The 18,078-nt window shown below is 53.0% G+C and overlaps 1 protein-coding gene across 11 annotated transcripts in view; it reads right to left on the bottom strand.

Annotated features, from left to right (window-relative positions):
* Atp2b2 (ATPase plasma membrane Ca2+ transporting 2) overlaps nt 1-18,078 on the bottom strand; it is a 318,107-nt gene that overhangs the window by 146,692 nt on the left and 153,337 nt on the right. The window contains exon 1 of one of the 11 annotated variants that reach the window (XM_041643612.1): nt 14,546-14,657. The exons of the other annotated variants lie outside the window; for them this stretch is intronic. The gene's annotated coding sequence lies outside the window, so the exon portion shown is untranslated. Of the gene's footprint in view, nt 1-14,545; nt 14,658-18,078 lie in introns of those variants that run through there. 11 annotated transcript variants of the gene reach the window in all.

Genomic DNA, 18,078 nt, shown 5'->3' on the forward strand with positions numbered 1-18,078 from the left:
TCTGAGTTCATTTAGCGCCTCCTTGATTACTCTGCTCCACCGTGAATCTGCTCACTGATCCTTGGGCCCACTTGGCAAGGCCTTAACACTGGCTGAACCTGATCCCCAGATGGCCACACAGCAACTTTAAGTACCTGCCCCAAATGTCACCTCCTCAGGGAAGCGTTTCCTTATTCCTTCCTCAGCTTTATTCTCCACACCCCTAGGGTTCCTGGGCAGGCCACCAGCTTTCATCCTGGGCTGTCATTTATCTCCATCCATTCAAACACAAACTTGCGAAGAGAAAACAGTCTGTTCTCATTCTAGTGTCCCCTGGACCTGGAACACAGTAGGACCCTAACTAAAGTCTGGAATGAATGCATGCTCCCACCCTTTCAGTGGTGGGTGGTCACCTCCACTCCTCAAAGGACTTGCATGCTCCTATGGCAGTAGCTTTTAGAAAGAAGTGTCTGGATGAGAAGCCTGAAGCCCATCTCGGGATGGGAAGCATGCATCCTCCAGCCCATTGCACTGTGCACAGTCCAGGCCTTCTAAGCAAACAGCAGGACTATAGCCAAAGTACAGAGTGGTTTAGCCAAGGCCCAGATGGTCCATCTCTCTTCTCCTATTTGAGGGATCTTCCAGCACTTGGCCTCTAGCTACACACACACACACACACACACACACACACACACACACACACAATGCACTCACACACGGCCATACCCCTAATCTCCAGCACCTTCTCCAGCTCCCTATTGCCTATTCATCTACATGCAGAATATGGGATCACCCTAAAAGGCTGAAATGGAATCTGGTGACATCACCTACATCAGGGACTGGGCTGATGGGTGGCTCGGAACCTGGGCTGGCAGCAGTAGGGCAGGATTACAACAAGCCTCAGTTTCCCCTAGTGAAACATACAGAGCAGGGCCGGGACACAGCAGCCAATATTACACACAGGCTTCAGCCCATTGGTGCGTAGCTGTCCAGGTCTCCTGCACCCATTAGGGGCCGTGGGGGGGGCGTGGCACACCATCTCATCCTTTCTGTGACTTCCTTCTTAATAGAGGCCTTTATTTTTTCCTGTTGGTATTTCAAAAGCACGGCTTGTTTGCTTTGGGGTGAGGGGAGTCTTTGTCCTCATGCTTTCTGCTATTCGGCTTTCTTCTTTGACCTCTGAGCTGTGCTCTGATGTTGCCTCCTGCTCTTGTTTGTGCTTTTAACTGACTTTTGGCATGATCTCAGACTCCCTGCTATGGCTCCGGGTGTCACAGAGAACTGGCTGTAGTGGGGATAGTGACATGTCCTAATGATGACATGGTGTTAAGCTCTGAGCCTGGGCATCATGGCTTCACGTGTCCTCACTCCTAATCTGGTCACTGGATAAAGAGTGGGGGCATACACTGGACAATGCATAACAGCATGGGGGCTTAAGCCTCCTCCCTTCATGGTCTCCTCTCCAGCTTCTGGTTCAAAGCCTGTCAAGCCCCGGGGTGGATAACACATCACACAATAAAGTGACTAACAGCCATGGCTACACATAAAGTGACCTGGTTACAAAAGAGGGTGTGGAGATGGCTCCATTGGCAAGTGCTTGAAGCGCAACCCAAGGACCTGGGTCTGTCCTCAGAACTCACAGAGACAGCTGTGGTGGGGTGCACTTACACCCAGTGGGGGAAGTAGAGACAGGCAGATCCCCAAGACCTAGTTGAGAGACCCTGTCCCCTGAAAGTAATGTGGATAACTCCTGAGGCATGACACCTGAGACTGACCTCATACACACATGTGTGTCCCCTTGAGCACAAGTGTGTCTGCACACACACAAACGTGAATACATACTTACACATGCCCATGCCTCCATGATAAAATAGAATAACAATAAATAAAAGAAACAGAAGCCCTTGGAACCTATGTCCGCCAGGGCATGAAAGGAAAAGCAGACAGGGATGTAGCCTGTGGCTGCATCGCCCTTGGGAGACTGCTGAGAGGGAAGGGCTTCCCATAGACCTGGATTCTGTAGAGAGCTGTTACCTACCCCCCACCCTCCACCCGCCACAAGCTTTCTCCCTGAAATTCCAATGGCCGTGATTTGAAAAAGGAAAGTAGGGTTTCCAGAGGGTTCTGCAGGCTCTTTGGGCCACCTCATGGGTTAGGGACTGTGACTGACGGCTTTGGGGGTGTGCTCTGCAGGGGGAGGAGGCTGAGGATGAGAGGAGGCAGTTAAGTGTCTGGTGACAGACATTGGGCTCTTTCTGTGTGGGTCTCATCCACGGGATGTCACTCAATGAAGGCATGGTCCTCACACCCACCACTAAGGGCTCCTTAGAGTCCCAGAGTCCACTGTGGTGCCACAGACAATGGGACAAAACACAAAGTGGCCAAAGAACAGGATGCAGAGTGCTCTTCTTCCCTGGGGATACCTGCCCTGGCCCTAGTCACAGCAGTACCTCTGCACACTGAGACTCCACAGAGTTGCTTGTCTCTGCAGCACACTCCCAGCTCACACCCTCCCCTCATATACACACAATGGCTGCAGCCTCCACACCCTCTGCCCTTCCTTCTCCCCTCCTTTCAGGGTTTTCATGTGAGGCAGGTGGCTTATACTGTCACTTCCTGTCTTGAATGTGTGTACTCGATTGCAACACTGAGGACACTTGTTCCTCTCACAGTCACATAGGAGTTATTAGACAGAACTTAAGCTTGGCAGAGGCTACAGCCCGGAACAGCTCTAGGAGGACATTTTCTGGGATGGTCCAGAATTTTCTGAGAAGAGATATCAGTGTCCTGGGGCCATTTGGTGACACTTATGCAGATCCACAGCTCATTCACTCATTCACTCACTCATTCATTCCAGAAATGCTTACACAGACCTGTCTCCTCAAACACGAGAGCAAATAAAGACAACCTCCTTTCCCTCAAATGCGTGCTAATCAAAAGACAAGCAAGGAATAAATACAGAAATGAATGTTAGTGACAAGGGCAGTGACAAGCAGGGCTGGGGACCTCTTTTACATAGACCAAAGATTTGGTCTTTACTAGGAGACACCACTTAGTTCCATGAGAGCAAACCTATGTTTTCCATGGGAAAGCCGCACATGCAAAGGGTCTTGATGTGGGAGTGTCATATATCAATCTGTTGATTTCATTGGTTTAGTAATAAAGAAACTGTTTGGCCTCATAGCTTAGAACATAGGTGGGTGGAATAAACAGAACAGAATGCTGGGAGGAAGTGAGGTAAGACACCTCAGACAGAGGCCATGCTCCCCTCTCCCGGCAGACGCATGCGATGAAGCAAGCCGCCATGTCAGACATGCTGAATCTTTCCCTGTAAGACCGGTGCTACACAGTTTATCAGAGATGGGTTGATCGGGATATCAGAATTAGCCAGTAAGGGCTAGAGCTAATGGGCCAAGCAGTGTTTAAAAGAATACAGTTTGCGTGTAATTATTTCGGGGCATAAGATAGCAGGCGGCTGGGGTGCTGGGGACACAGCCCCGCCGCTCCTATTACTACAGGGTCTGAAGCAGGAAAGAGAAAAGTGAGTTTGAGGACAGGAAAGGATGAAAGTAAGAGAGAGAGAAGGGTAGTGAGTGGGTGGGGTAAGGACCAAACCCAGAAGAGACTCTCGGCTTTGAAGAGGAGTCTGTGGGCCTGTGCATCATGGGAAAATTGTAGGGTTACAGCAGAGGCATCACAACCTGATTTCTATCACTAATGAGTTGTCTGCATGGTGAGGGGACCATAAAGGAAGATATCCCTTTCCAGTATGCTCATTCAACAGTATTCTTGTGAATTCTCTAAAAACCAACAGAAAGCAACCAGAATATGGTTCTCTAGATTAGAGACCATAGGACTGTCCCCAGGGGAGGCTGACTGAGGAAGGTGGTCTCAGCAAGGGGTGAAAGGTTTTTAGTGAAGAACACAGTGACAACAAAGGCTGGGGACAGGGGAAAGGTTGGCATGAATGGACACTGTCCACCCTCACTCTGCTGGCTGAACTCTTGACTGGGTGGATGAGCAGCTGATGGATGAGGTGTGAAGGTGGAGGAGAAGCTGGGAGGGTGGGCAGGGGCTGTGGCATCTCAAACGCATGGGTACAAGAAAGACTCCCCTGTCTGCTTGGTAGAGGAGGATCACTGAAGACCCAACAAAGTGATGGGCCAGGTGGGCATTGAGTAATGCTCACTGTAGTGGCATGGGGGGATGTCAAGGAGGCTGGGGAAAGATTCAGGGAGGGACTTAGGGTCTCATTCTCCCTGGCATCCTGACCCCTCATTAATAAGCATAACAATGTCAATTGTTATAATAACTGTGGAGGACCCTCTCTGTGGGACACTGTTCTAGGATGTTTCATGTAGGAAGAAGTCAGCACTTTTATTTACCCCCATCTTTCCCAAGTGAGGAGGTTGAGGCACAGAGACACTGAGTCACCTGTTCAAGGTCACACAACAAGGAAATGCTGGAGAATAAAGCCTAGGCCGTTGGGCCCAGCTATGCTCTTAATCCTGTGCTAGCTCCTCCAGATACACTGGCAGAGATGATGGAGCCCAACTGCCCTCTGAAGTCCCATAAACCCCACAGCACCCTCCACAGAGCACAGCACCCATCTAAGCTCTACCACCTCTCTTCCACATGATGGGAGCAAGTTCTGAAACCTCCCTGGGTTCTGTGAAGCAAGGACACATGCTGCCAATTGTGGTGACAATCGAGTAGCTATGAGGTCAGGGCAGGACCAGGTCCAGACATCCCCTCGCCCTCAGACACTCCCCCATGGTGGTCACAGTCATGGAGCAGTCACCTATGCAGGGGACACTGCTTGTTTATGGTGATGCTGGGATTCCCTCAGCGGTGGCTGGTTGATGCTTACACAATAAAGCCCCCATCCCCAAAGCTGGATTCTGCTCTTTGGTGGGGAAGGGACAAAGATCAGAGTTGCCTTGCTTCTTGGGTGTACTCACCTTCAAGGACACCCCAACCTTGTCTGTGTTCTGGAGAAGGAATCATCCTATGCCTATCTCTCTTTGGTCTGGTTTGTCCAGGATTCAGAATTTAGTGACCGGGTACCATGGACAGCGCCCAGACTGCCAGGCTTCTGCTCTGGGCCTGATCTCCTGATTCTGTTCTGGGAGGGTGAGGGAGGGGAAATGGGATCTGGCCTGGGGGGGGGGGGGGGAGGGGATGCCTGAGTTCCCAACTCTGTTCCTCTTGGCTGTGACAGCCTAGTGCAGATGCCTCTCTCTTCCAGACCATGCCTGCATATCTGTATGGGATCCAGTCATCAAGGCCTCTCTCAGATGGTTAGGGCATAGGGTTCCTCTGAGACTTCAGAGTATGTGAAGGTGACCATGTCCACAGTCCCCCTTCAGAGAATGGGGGAGTCCCAGGGATAAGGATGGCAACATTGTCACTCAACTTAGAATACACTTCCTCAGAAACCATCAGAGAACCAGGTCTCCCAAGGAAAGGCCCAGAAACAGCTGTGGTCCCCAGTGCTAGCCACACTCCACACCATTCCCAGTGTGGGAACACACAAGTCTAGGCTGTGAACTCTTCACTACCCTGGCTCACTGTACAGATGAATAAATTGGAGGCCTTGGAGAACCCAACAAATCAGCCAGGCTAAGTCTGAGTCCCAAAAGGTGCTCAGGGCCAGAGTCCCATCTGGGCACCTCCTGTTACCAGTGGCCATCCCAATGCAGTAAGAGAATTGGCACACCCAAGTGCTCAGTCAGTGTTTGCTTCTAGCCTGTAGTCCCTCCCCTCTCCAAGATGCTCCAAGCTCAGAAGCCAGGGCTGGGGCGGCATGAGAAGGGACTCATTTCCATCTGAAGTGAGTCACCAAAGTTGATAAATTTAGAAGTGGCCTAAAGAGCTCTTAATATCCTGCCTTCAGACACTTGGGAGGAGACTGCAACCCGGAAGCCTGGGCTCCAGCTACACATGGGAGAGCGGCAGTGTGGGGGTCCCCAGAAGACTCCCTTCACCAGCTGGGGCTTCTCTGCAGTAGCCCCTGAGCCACAGGAGTCCAGCTGCCTTCCCTATGCACAGATGCCCAAACTGGGAGCAGGCAGCCACTCCAGTGCATGCTCACACTTCACATCTTGGTGCTCAGAGAGCAGTCACATCCACAACTGTTCCCATACAAGACACTGAGGGCCACTATACTAGCCAAAGGTCTGGAGACATCCTGGGGTGTAGGTTATGTTCCAGAGCCCCCTAAAGACAAGGCTGAGGCTCAAGCTAAAGGTTCATATATCTGCTGCCCTGTCCTGCCCCCACACCTCCCTGCGTTGGCCCCTTTCTGCTGAGTGATGTCTCCAGCCAAGTCCCTTGAGAGGGACATAGTGATGGGCATGCCTTCCCTGCACAGATGCCAGCTCCTTTCCTCCCACCAACCCCTTCCCATGACCTTGGCTCTTAGAAACATCTGAGTGACTTTGAACTTGAGAATTTTGAAGTCATCTGAGCTCAAGTCTTTGTTTCAAAAATAAGAAGTATCTAGATAAGGACTTGTCCAGAGTGTCCATTAATGCCAGGCCACTCCATTCCCAGGTCTCTGCAGCATCCCCCTCCCTCAGCCACCTGGTGGCTCATCCCGGCCTGGCAGCTAAATAGGCTGCCCAGGGCTTCTGATCTCTCCAGGAGAGAGTTCTGCCTGTCGTTCTGCAGCAGCTGCTGGCAGCCTCCATGAGGCCAGGAGCCCACTGGGAAAGGACAGGGTGGTCAGTAGGCTCTGCTGACCTGGGGCAGGGTGTGTAGCCCAGATCTGCTGCTTCCCCTGGTGTAGCAGACAGGCAGGGAAACCCTGTCTGATGAGAGTCCTCCTTGCCTAGTGCAATCTGGACCAACAATGCCTCCCTTCCTTTCATACCAAACTCCTTTCTCTGTAAGACTCACAGAACCCCAGACCCATCACAAAGGGTCCACACTGGCCCGTGCCTGGACAGGGAAGGCCAGTTACACAACCCCAGCAAAGCAACATCTGGAGCCTTAGGAATTCCTGATGGCTGTTACTTTGTTAACCGTGTTTACTTTTGCTATTATTTATGGGGTCAGAAGGAATTCGCTAGATGCTCATGACGTAACAGTTGCTGGCACGTCTACCTAATTACTTCACTTGTATTTGATTAATCCTCATTTTTTTTTTTGAGTCGGAGGCTTCTGTTATCCCTATTTCAAAGACAGGCGAGTTAAGGCAGAGACAAGTTATGGGATTTGTAGCAAATTACACAGGAGAGAAGCAGAGGGGCAGGCACTGGAATCTCCGAGCACATGCTTTCCAGTCCTCCCTGGACTGTGCTGCTTGCTGTTTTGAGCTGGCATTTATTAAGCACCAGCTGCATGCAGGCATTCCAACAGCAGTTCTGAGGGGTGAGCACTCGAGCTTTTGGGAAACAGGGGCTCCTGGGGGAGTGGTAGATGGAGGCTCCTTTGTCCCCATAACCTGGTGGCCCCCTGCCAAGTCTTTCTTCTTGTTCCCTGGATTTTGCTAACTATAAACTATAACAATGTTAAGCTGTTTAAGAAAGCTAAAGTGGCTATGAGAACCACCCTCCCCCTCCCTCAATGTGCCAAAATGTCAGAGTGACATCTGAGAGATCATCTGTCTGTATGACACCATGGCACAGGGGACACTTTACTGCCCAGGTCACAGTTGTGGAAGCTCAGAAACAGATGGAGGCCACACAGCCAGTGTGACTAAGTCCGGGTTTGACGCCAAGCAGCCAGAGTCTAGCTTTTATTTCTAACCATGGTGCTACCTACCAGGCCATGAGGGTTGCACCCTGCCCCATGAAAGCTTGAGAAGGCCAAGGAAGGCTGGATGCTCCCCAAGATCACCAGCAGACCCTTCAGCCCTCCACCGCCTGACAGCTCAGCTCCGCAGGTCACCCTTCAGCTCTGGCCCCAAGTGTCCTTGACAGCCAGGGGCAGCCAGACAGCCCCTTAGAGTGGTACCAACAGCAGGGACACGCCTTCTTATAAACCCTGCTTTCTAAGGTGGCACAGGGGACACATGCTTCCTCCTTTGTGCTGCTTCTCCCAAAATGGGGTCATTCACTGTGGCTCCTCCTACAGGCGTTGCCACAACACCAAAAGCACAGGAGGCTGGCTGCAGGATCCTTTTAAACCAAGAACTTCCCTCCTTGGGCTGGGACTGACCTTCTGGGGTCACCATCAGTGTGCCCAGGTACGAGCAGGACCCCATCCAGACACATTCCTAGTTGATAACTGAAATCAATCCCACTTTCATAGATCAGAACACTGAGCTCAGAGAGGCCAAGCTCCTGGCCCAAGGCCACCCAGCAGTCGATACTGGCTTGGGGTTTATATTTAAAGCTCTCTGGTGCCATGGAAACTCTGCAGAGTGCTTCCATACAGCACCTCACCACACCCTCACACAACAAAGGAAGAACTCTGCAACCTTGAGAAACCGAGGTTCTGGGCCTCAGGAATCCCCTGCAAACCCGCAATCTCCAGACACTTGGCTCTTCCCGTAGCACCACAGCATTGCATATAATCTAGGAACATCCTCTCACGGATCTTTTTTGATTATGGCTGTCATTTGTTTGTTGAGACAGGGTGACATGTAGTCCAAGGTATGCAGCAAAGGATGACCTTAACCTCCCAATCCTCTTACCTCCACCTCCTCAGTGCTGGGATCACAGGGGAGAGTCCTCTGGGTTTTTACACTCTCATAAATTTAAAATCATCTCCCGGTGATGTATAATAGTCAGTCCCACACAGACAAGCCTTACACTTGTTATTTAGGGGAAAAACAGGAAAAATGTCTGGGATGTTCAGTGCAAAAATAAGATTTTTCTTGAATATTTTCTGTGTGTGCATGTAATGTATGGTGTGTGTACATGTGTGTATGTCATGTGTGTAGGCGTATGCACTTGTATACATGCACATGGAAGCTGGATATCAACATTGGGAATCTTACACAGTTATTCTCTATCTTATCTTTCGAGACAAGGTCTCTCACCAAACCTGAGTCACCCATGTGATAGACTGGCCAGGCAGCAAGCTCCCCAGCCTGTTTCTGTTTCCCTGGAGCTAAGGGTACCTGTGAACGACCACGCCCAGCTTTTATGGGGCGGCTGGAGATTTGAACTCAGGTCCTCATGCTTGCACAGCGGGTGTTTCACTGACTGAGCTGTCTCCCAAGCCCACTGAGCATTTCTTAGGCAGCTGTTCTGAATCCACAGATGTGGAAACTCATGTCCCTAGAGGGCCAACTGCAACAGACAGTTGACAGACGACGAATGTGTTGAGGCTCAACCTGGATTGTGCCACAGTGAGCACTTGACTTGAATACTCTTGCCCCCCCCCCACAGCCGCCCCCACCATAAGGAAGATGAGCACTGGTACTGTGCCCACTTTATAGAGGTACAAATTGAATATAAGCCACTAGTGTCACTACATGCAGCTGAATGCTAGAGTCAACTCTAAGATGTGACTTGCTAGAAACAATCCCCTCCCACACAGCAAAATGAAGAAATGTTTACCAAATACTGAGGACACAGCATAGTTCCTCACAAGGGGACCTGTGTGTTGTCATGACTATGATCCCGCAAGGATAAGGACATGGGGTAGTGGGGCTTCTTAGGAAGGGACCGTGGCTCTCGGCACACTTCCTCATGCTGGTCTCTCATGGTTAAGGCAGGTGTGAGCAGCACCCCTGGGGCCCAGGAGCCATTGCCACTTGGAATCCCAGCTATGGGCCCAAGCAGAGCTCTGAAAATATGGAGAAGAGAAGATGTGGGTTCAAACCCCAGTTCTTTTTCACTTGCTGTGACTTGGGGACCATCTTAACCTCTCTGCCCTTGCTTCTTTTAGCTATAAAATGGTTGAGAATGATGGAGAAACCAGCTCCTAGAAGCTATAAACATTCAATAAATACCCAGGTCCAGCTGCACCCTCAGAACATACCAGGATTTCTTCATCGTGTTTGTTACAACTCGTAGGCCCTAATCACAGAGCAAACATCTTCCTAGGAGACACCAGGCATGGCGAAGAAGGAGCCTGAAGACAGAGGCAGAGACCAGCCACAGGTCTCCAAGCTAGGGGATAAGTGGGGACAGATTCTCCCTGGCCACCTCCAGGAGGTGCCAACTGGGCAAACCTCACGTCAGACTTCTGCCCTCCAGGCCATAGCAATACCTTTCTGTTTTTTAAGCTACACAGTTTGTAGAAATTTGTGATGGTCACAGAGAAAGTGACTACAATTGACCACGGTAGTCTCCACCATCAATCCTGCAGACCACTCGACACGTCTTGGCCCTGTCCTCTGGTGGCCATTCACACGGGATCAGTTTGAGACCACTAGATACCAGCCGAATGAAAGGCACTGAAGTTCACTGCCACTCATGGAACAGGGTCCAGTGGCCAGGGGAACCCAGCTTATCTTACCCACAGGCCGAGACTTCCCCTTCATCTTAGGAGACCTCTGTCCTGTCCATGCCTTGCCATCTGGCCTTCCCACATTCACCACCATGGTCCTTGGCCATGTGTGCAGTTCTGCCCTGTAGACATTCCCAGCTCATGTGTGATGCTCGTGGGGCCTTAAAACTCTGACAGACTCCATTGCAGAGTTCCCTACTGTACCCCAGGGGCAGCCTCAGCACCCTTGCCAGGGCAGGTCCTCAGCTTGCTGCACACAGGGTCATCCGTTCCTATTATGAGCACACACACAGTAGTCCTGGGCAGTGCACACATGTGCACAACTCGCCCTGACACAAAGCTGCTAGCCTGGGGCACTCCTGAGTAGCGGTGGCAGTGGTGGTAGGGCTTCCCCGCCATACTCTGTGATTCCACCTTCATCTTTTCTCATGGTACCCCGGCAGTTCCACACTCTCACCCAGCTCCTTGTGTCCCTTTAGTGTCCCTCACATGAGCCGGTTAAGTGGGTACTGTCATTCCTCTGTTGTCAGTTAGGAACCCGAGGTTCTGTCCTCCTGCCTGAAACCTGGTAGCACCTGCTAACACCCCTGTTTTGCTGTCAGCTCTCCATGAGGGTCATAGCAGACACTTAGCTGTCCCTGTCCAGGGGCTTTCTCCCTAACTACTCCCTCATCTAAGGCTCCCACCAGGAATAAGAAGAAGAAAGAAGAAAGAAAAAGAAGGAGGAGAAGGAGGATAAGAATGAGAAGGGGGAGGAAGAAGAAGAGGAGGAAGAAGAGAAAGAAGAAGAAGAAGGAGGCGGAGGAGGAGAAGAAGAACCTTTTCAGGTTTACGATTCGATTCTGGTCTCGAGGAAGAGCAGGGTGGGCCAGGTACCCAGATTCTAAGCAGGAGAGCCACCCTGCCTCCCACACTGATCTAGGTGCTCTAGGTAAGGGTAAGGGTGGGGGAATCTGACCATCTCTACAACATGTGTGTCTGTGACACTCAGCTGGGAGTTGAGGACGATGGGAGGAGCCTCGTTCTGCACTTTCAGGTTCCCAATCTTGACCCTATCCATCCTATAAGCTGGCCATATAATAGCTAAAAATCCCCTATAGTTTACTTTAACCCCCACCTCATCCCCAATTAGAGAGAAACAAGATTTAAGACAGGAGGGGCCATTTTTCCCAAGACCTGTTTGCAAGATGACATCCAGGTCCACCTAGCTTCCCCAAACCTTCTCCAAGTCCCCTTGAGCTCCTGGGGGGGGGGGAGGGTTAAATTTTAAAGCACTTGGAACAGTAGCCCAGACCTCCTAAAGCATGAAGGGACAAAACTTGGGACTTCTCCCACTTCATCTCTGGCCACCAAGGCAAGGGAGCCTGCAGCCCCTACTCTCCCTTCCTCCCTTCCTCCCTTTCTCTCTTCCTCTGACCTTGGACTTGGCCCTTATCCTGTCTGCAGATCCTGATGCCAACTGTTTCTTTGCACACACCCCATGACAGTGCCCCAGCTCTCAGCCAGCTGCAGGATTTGGTGGGGCAGGCATCGTGGCCATAGGTGAGGAGACTCAGGACAGAGAGCTGCAGTAGTGCAGCCAAGGTCACACAGGTAGCCAGGAGCGGAGTGTGAGGCACTCCTCCTTTCAACCTGAAGGCAACACATGGGGACAGTCAGAGTCCACACGGGCCACTATTGCTTCTTTTGTGAGATCTGACAGAGGCCAGCAGGGCCTTCCAAGCTCCTGACACAGCAGACAGGAAGCCACCCCTGTTGGGTGTCTGTCCTGTGGCACTCCAACTGGGCCTGACCTCATACCCGAGGGGCTAGGAGCTCAAAAGGAAGTGCCAGTAGGTCTAGCTGTGTGACCTAGGGTGGTAGCTTCTTGTTTCCCACCTGAGATGTGGGGACACTAGGATAGTTGCACCAAAGCAATGTATATGGGGCAAAGAGCTCGGTGGATGCTAGCTGGCATAACATTTCTTAAGGTTCCCATTAAGGCTGGGTGAGGGGAGCGGGGGCAGGCTGTGGAGGGGTGGGTGTCTCTCACTCTGCACACTAAATCATAGGTAGCTTTTCTGCCCTTAACCAGAGGATTTAGAGGCTACTGAAGGAATCCCCGGGACACAGCTCTCAGAGGCCACACAGCAGTGGGCTGGCTCCAGAAAGGGCTGATGGGCTTTCTGGGCTGCTGGTGGTCTGACCAATGGGCAGCAGCTGCACCCACCCCCTCCTCTGTCTCCTTTCCAACTCCAGGCAGCCTTCTCTGCAGACCATCAATCACCACAGATGGCCTTGTTCAGTCCAATCACAGTTCCCCAGGAACGTGGACTGACCCGCCCCTCGGGCCTTCAGGAAGCTTAGGTGGCCACTCAGGATCCAGTGTCCTTCTGGCCTCACAGTCAGTCCCCCAGGGGGCCTCTTCCCAGAGCTCATAGGGCCACCTTTGCTTCTGGAAGCTGAAAGGATAACCCTGTGTCTGCAGAGGTGCAGCAGCAATGTTCACTGTTGTCTTACATGTGGCACTGACATTCACCTGTGGGGACATTCCAGGGTGCTGTGTTGACAGGCATTCCAGTGTCGAGCATCTGTCACCTGCGCTCCTGGGGCAGGCCTCACATGGGTAGAGAGTACATTATTGTAGCTGCTGCAGGTCCCTGTGTGTGCAAGGGCTGCACACATAAGGGGGCAGGTTACACCCGCTTGAGTGTTCATGCTGCATTCAGCACAGGGTCCTAGGAAGCCGGGGATGTGCGCTGTGTGTGCAGGGGCTATGGTGCATCTGTCAGTTTAGGCATTGTGTGTTTACATTTATGATATGAACATGCATGACACACTACTCATGGGTTCTGTATTGGCCCACGGACACTGGAGTGAATCTGTGCACATGCATGCACCCTCATGCAAATGGACTGGATTGTGAAGGTAGCTAAATGGGAGGCATTAGCATTCTCCCCTAGTCCCTCTTCCCCTGCGGACTCCGGAGACCGCAGCCCCTCTTTGCCACTGCCCCTTCAAGGAAGTTACCAGGCGGAAGCCCCAAGCTCCAAGGCCTGTGCTCCAAGCCCCCTCCTACTGCACACGTCAAAAGAGAATTTCTCCGGATGGCAATCGCCGCTCTGGGAAATGCCCCAAACGTCAGCTCTGCTCCTCCTAGTGATGTAGAGAGCCATGCCCAGTGGAGGGGAGCCCCTTCCATACTGCTGGGACTCAGCGTCACAATAAGACCCTCTACTCTCGGCTCCGCTGGTGGCCGGCCTACTCCCTTACCCTTCTGAAGGTCGAGCCAGGCTCAGCCTCTAAGGAGGGGGGGCTTCCCTGATGGGGGTCGGCCAGCTGCAGGGTCCCCTGACTACTCAGAATGTGGAGCAGAGGTCAGCTACTTGGCTCAAATGGGGTGGCTGTCAGTACCTGCCCACCCTAGAAGGTCCGGATCCTTCAGGGAGGCAGGGAGGAGCCCCAGGTGTCTCGGCGCTCAGAGGGGCCACCTAGACTAGTAGTCTGGTGAGGAGCTGGGCTTTCGGGCTGAAAGTGCCAACTCCTCCATCCATCTAGCATGACTGCTGCAAAATGGCCTGCCCACCCACTCCTGCCCCTGCCTGCCATGGAGGGGACTTGGGACACATCCCTGTCACCACATGCCTAGCTCTCCTCAGCCAGTGGATCCCTGTACACAGCGGTCCATCATCAAAGGGACCCTTCACAAGAGCCTCCCCTTGGCTCTTTCCTGGGACACCTTCCAGTACTCTATGTCTTCCAGAGGCCAGGATCAAGAGGAGACTGGTGTTTCTGCAGACCAGCTGCCACCACTAGCCCTTGCATAACATCTTGGGGGCATATGCCATCTGGAGGCCACCAGTATCCACCTGAGACCCTGCATCCCCTTCTACGGTACTCCCTGCTCCTGTCCCCAGCCCCCACCCAGCCCCTCACCCTGGACTGTCCCTCAGCCCGGGATCCCAAGCATCCCCAGCTGCCTTCAGATAAACAAGTCAAGCTCCCACCACCCCCCTCTTCCCGCCGCCACCATCAGCACTAGGGGGAAAAAAACGGCAAATGCAATCAAATCAAATCAAATCAAATCAAATAGGTGAGGGAGGAAGGGGAGAGCAGGACCGGGCGCCTTTATTTTTTATTTTCTCAAGCTTGGGTGAGGGGAGAGATGCCGGTTACTTACTTGGCTAAGGCAATCGCCAGCGATCAGCTCGGGTTCCAGGCGGGCAGTCCGTAATCGCGGTGCGGCAGCTGGCGCCGCGCGGAGCCCAGCCCGCGCGCCCGGTCCCTGCGCAGACTGTACCATCGCGCCTGAGGCTGGGGGGGCGCGGCCGCCGGGGGAGGGGCTCGAGCGCGGACCAAACCACCCCGCGTTCGGGAGCGCTGTGCCGGGCATCACTCCCGTGGGGCGCATCGGCGGTAGCCCGCAGAACCCCAGGAAGAGGTCAGCTCCCCTCTCGCTGGAGGCTGTGTCAAGGGCACGAGGAGGGGAGGGTCAGGACCCAGCCCCGGACGATCAGGGGTTGGTGAGAGCAAAGGAGGAGGCACTGTTTTCTCAAGCCTTCCCCAAGTCACTTCCTACTTTGTTAGATAGGGTGGGGGTTCCAGCCTCCCCAGATACTGACAGAATGCCTCTATACCTGGGAGCAAAGACCGCACAAAGTGGGAACACCTAAATGCGCGTATGGTGACAGGGTCTGTGGAGCAGACTCCCCAGTCAGCTGCCGGCTGTCACCTACACCCCTCTGCAGCCCCACACGGTGCCTGGGTGTGCCTACCTGCCCCAAGGTGGGGATGGGTTGAATCAGGAGAACCCTTGAAGAGGCCATTTCTCCGCTGGAGTGTTACCACATTCCCACTATCGGCCAAGGTATCTGTGATGTGAGTTGGGGGTGACCCCACTGGTGGCTAACCACTTCTAGGGACTCCAGAGTGATTCCATTTTGGAGTCTGCAGGAACGGACTCCCCTATCCAGCTGCTCACTTCCTCCTGTTTCAGCTCCTCTCAGAGCAGACCTGTGGACTCTTAATTCCGGATAGACCTGGACTGTAATACCAGGGGGATTAGCACCCTAGCAGCCAGCTGAGGGGGTCTCATTGGATGAGGAGTTTTCCCTTCACTTTCCTCACTGGCTGAGGTACCCCCACACACTATGGTCATGCCTCTACACACCCCAGGAGTGGCATCCTGCTGGAAAGTGGGTATGGCCTATAGAAAGACCTTCAAGGCCAGTGTGTTGGAGCATCTGTCAGCCTGTGTGGGTGCAGGAAGGGCAGGACAAGGGGGGGGGGTGCCCCTTGAGCCAGTTCCAGACAAAAGCTGCCTCCTTCCCCACCCCCACTTCTGCCCACCTAGGAGCCACCCGCCTTTCTGAGTGTCCTGTTGCTGCTCCATCCCCGGCTGGCACGGAATATCAATTTGTCTCGTTAAGCTGAAAAGTCTGCACTGCACCAAAATCAGAACCCGCCACGCAGAGAGGGGCTGAGGAGGGAGAGAGCCAGAGCAGAGCCCAAGGCAGGGCCCCAGAGCAAGGTCATACCACCACCAGCAGCACTGATCTTCAAACCCCCGGACTGATCATAGGGCCCCACCTACCCCGGCCAAGCAGCAGTCTGCATGTGTGAGCATGTACAGAGGTGGGGGTGCCCAGACGCTGAGGATGTCCAGGCCTGGTAATTGTCCGTGGAACAAGAATATGACTCCGGGATGACCCCTTTCTGGGGTTGACACTGGAGAGCCTCGGGCCCCATCAGAGGGACTCTTGCCCATGCCCCCTCTCTCCCCCTAAAAAACCAGCCTCATCTCTGCTTCTCTTTAACCCCACCCTTCCTGGGGGCATTCTAGTGGTCATATAAACTCCCAATCAGCACTGTCCTTATGACCCAGGGCCAGGCTGGGAGGCTAGAGGCCACCCTGCCTCCACCAAGGCCTAGAGAAACCCCTGAACCTTGGCTCAGGGAGGTGGGCCTACAGGGCAGCAGGTGAGAAGCCTTGGCCAGCTGACTGTGTGTGCAGGAGTCTGCCATCATGTCTGTGTCTGGAGTGAACCCAGAGAGTGGGAGCTGGGAGTCACCCATTTCCCCACTCTGTCCCTTCCTGTGTCGGGCACAGAGTCACTTGCAGATTAGGAAACCACAGGGCCTTGAACCTTGGGGGCTACTGTGAAGATTTAGAGGAGAAGCCTGGATGTGGTTGTCAGGGTAAAGCTACACACTTGTCTAGATAAACTGTCCCTGTGACTGAGGTCTTCAAGCCCAAGTCCAGGTTGCCTACAAGTAATAGATAGTGGGGGTGCCTGGCAGGGGCCCCAGTACTCATTTCCTTTGAAGGACTGAGTCCAGCCTGCCCAGTGAGACCATGGAGACATATTGGCTTCACTCACAGATACCAAGAGCTCCAACATTCAATCAGTTTCAGATTTTGCTTCTTAGAGTCTAAAACTAGCATCCGACAGAAATGAACCCAGATAGCCATCTCCTTGCGAGCCAGCCCCGTGTCCGTCTGTCTTTGAGTCTGTATCCCAGTGGCTTCTAGGTCCATGAAATTGTGCTCATCCTGCAAAGCCATATTCATCTTCTCCTTTTCCAGACACTCCTACTACTTTCACATACTCAGTTAGCTCACCTCAGTCTCATCTTTGACCATACCATGCTGTGACGGTCTACAGGTCTGTTCCTCTCATTGGGCTGTGTCTGCATTGGATGGCTCCCTAGGGCCCCATATACTAGGTGCCAGCATGTTATAGATGCAATAAAGTCCTGACTGAGTCACTGCTATGTGATTTTGACCCACCAAGTACCAGACCCAGCAAGACCCGGGGAACTGGACTTCCCACAGTACAGTGGTTTAGGCTGGAACTCAAAGGGAAAGGCTATGAATGCTTTGCCTAATGATGTCCTTGAGGGTGGGAGGTGGCCAGGGACATGTGCCTGACCCAGTCACGGACCTTGGGCCTCCTCTTTTGGCCGGGGCTACATCTAGGTCACTGTGTTGCTCTTCCAGGATATGTTCGGGGCCAGGGGTCTGGGCAAGTTGGGGCATTGGGCAATCAGACAAACAAGGCATGTATGTTGCAATTCTGAAGAGGTTGGACGTGACAGATCAGGGCTACCTGTGGGGAATAGGGCACATAGGCAGGTGGCCAGCTGGGAGGGTCACCAGCAGTTTTTCATCCAGCCTGAGCTTGCTTATGGTGGATCTGTCTGAGGGTCAGGGACAGGGCAGGGGTGAGGCTTCGGAAGGGCGGGAGAGCAACTGGTGACTCCTGGGTTTAGTTAGCAACACCAAGGAAGAGCTTAGGACCAGGACCAGGGATGAAAGGAGAAAGCCACTTTGTCAAGATCAGTCTGCTGGAGTCAGAAGCCAGTGGCGTCCGGCCTGGGTCACTGGCTTTCCATGGAGAGATAGGAGGTACCCTTAAGGCACATGGCCACTGTCACCAAGAGCGACTGTATCCTAGGAGAGAAGCTCCTTCCCAAACCCCTTCTGTGCCTTTCTCTGACCTCTACAACTCTACGTGGGCCCCTTCCCATTTTACAGAAGAGAAAATGGAGCCCTGCAGATCTGGGGACCCAACACGTAGAGGCAGAAGGCAGAAGCAAGCCAGAACCCAGATGTGTACCTAGGGGTCCTAGGCCTTGTCCTCTGATCTTACCAGAGGCCTCCTAAGTCTGAGGCAATAGCCAGGGGCTCTGCAGTTGATGCCTCTGAGTGGA

This window comes from Microtus oregoni, unplaced genomic scaffold, assembly GCF_018167655.1.
Source record: "Microtus oregoni isolate MIOR12 unplaced genomic scaffold, Mior012 000002F_ref0000024, whole genome shotgun sequence".
NCBI classification, from domain to species: Eukaryota; Metazoa; Chordata; class Mammalia; order Rodentia; family Cricetidae; genus Microtus; species Microtus oregoni.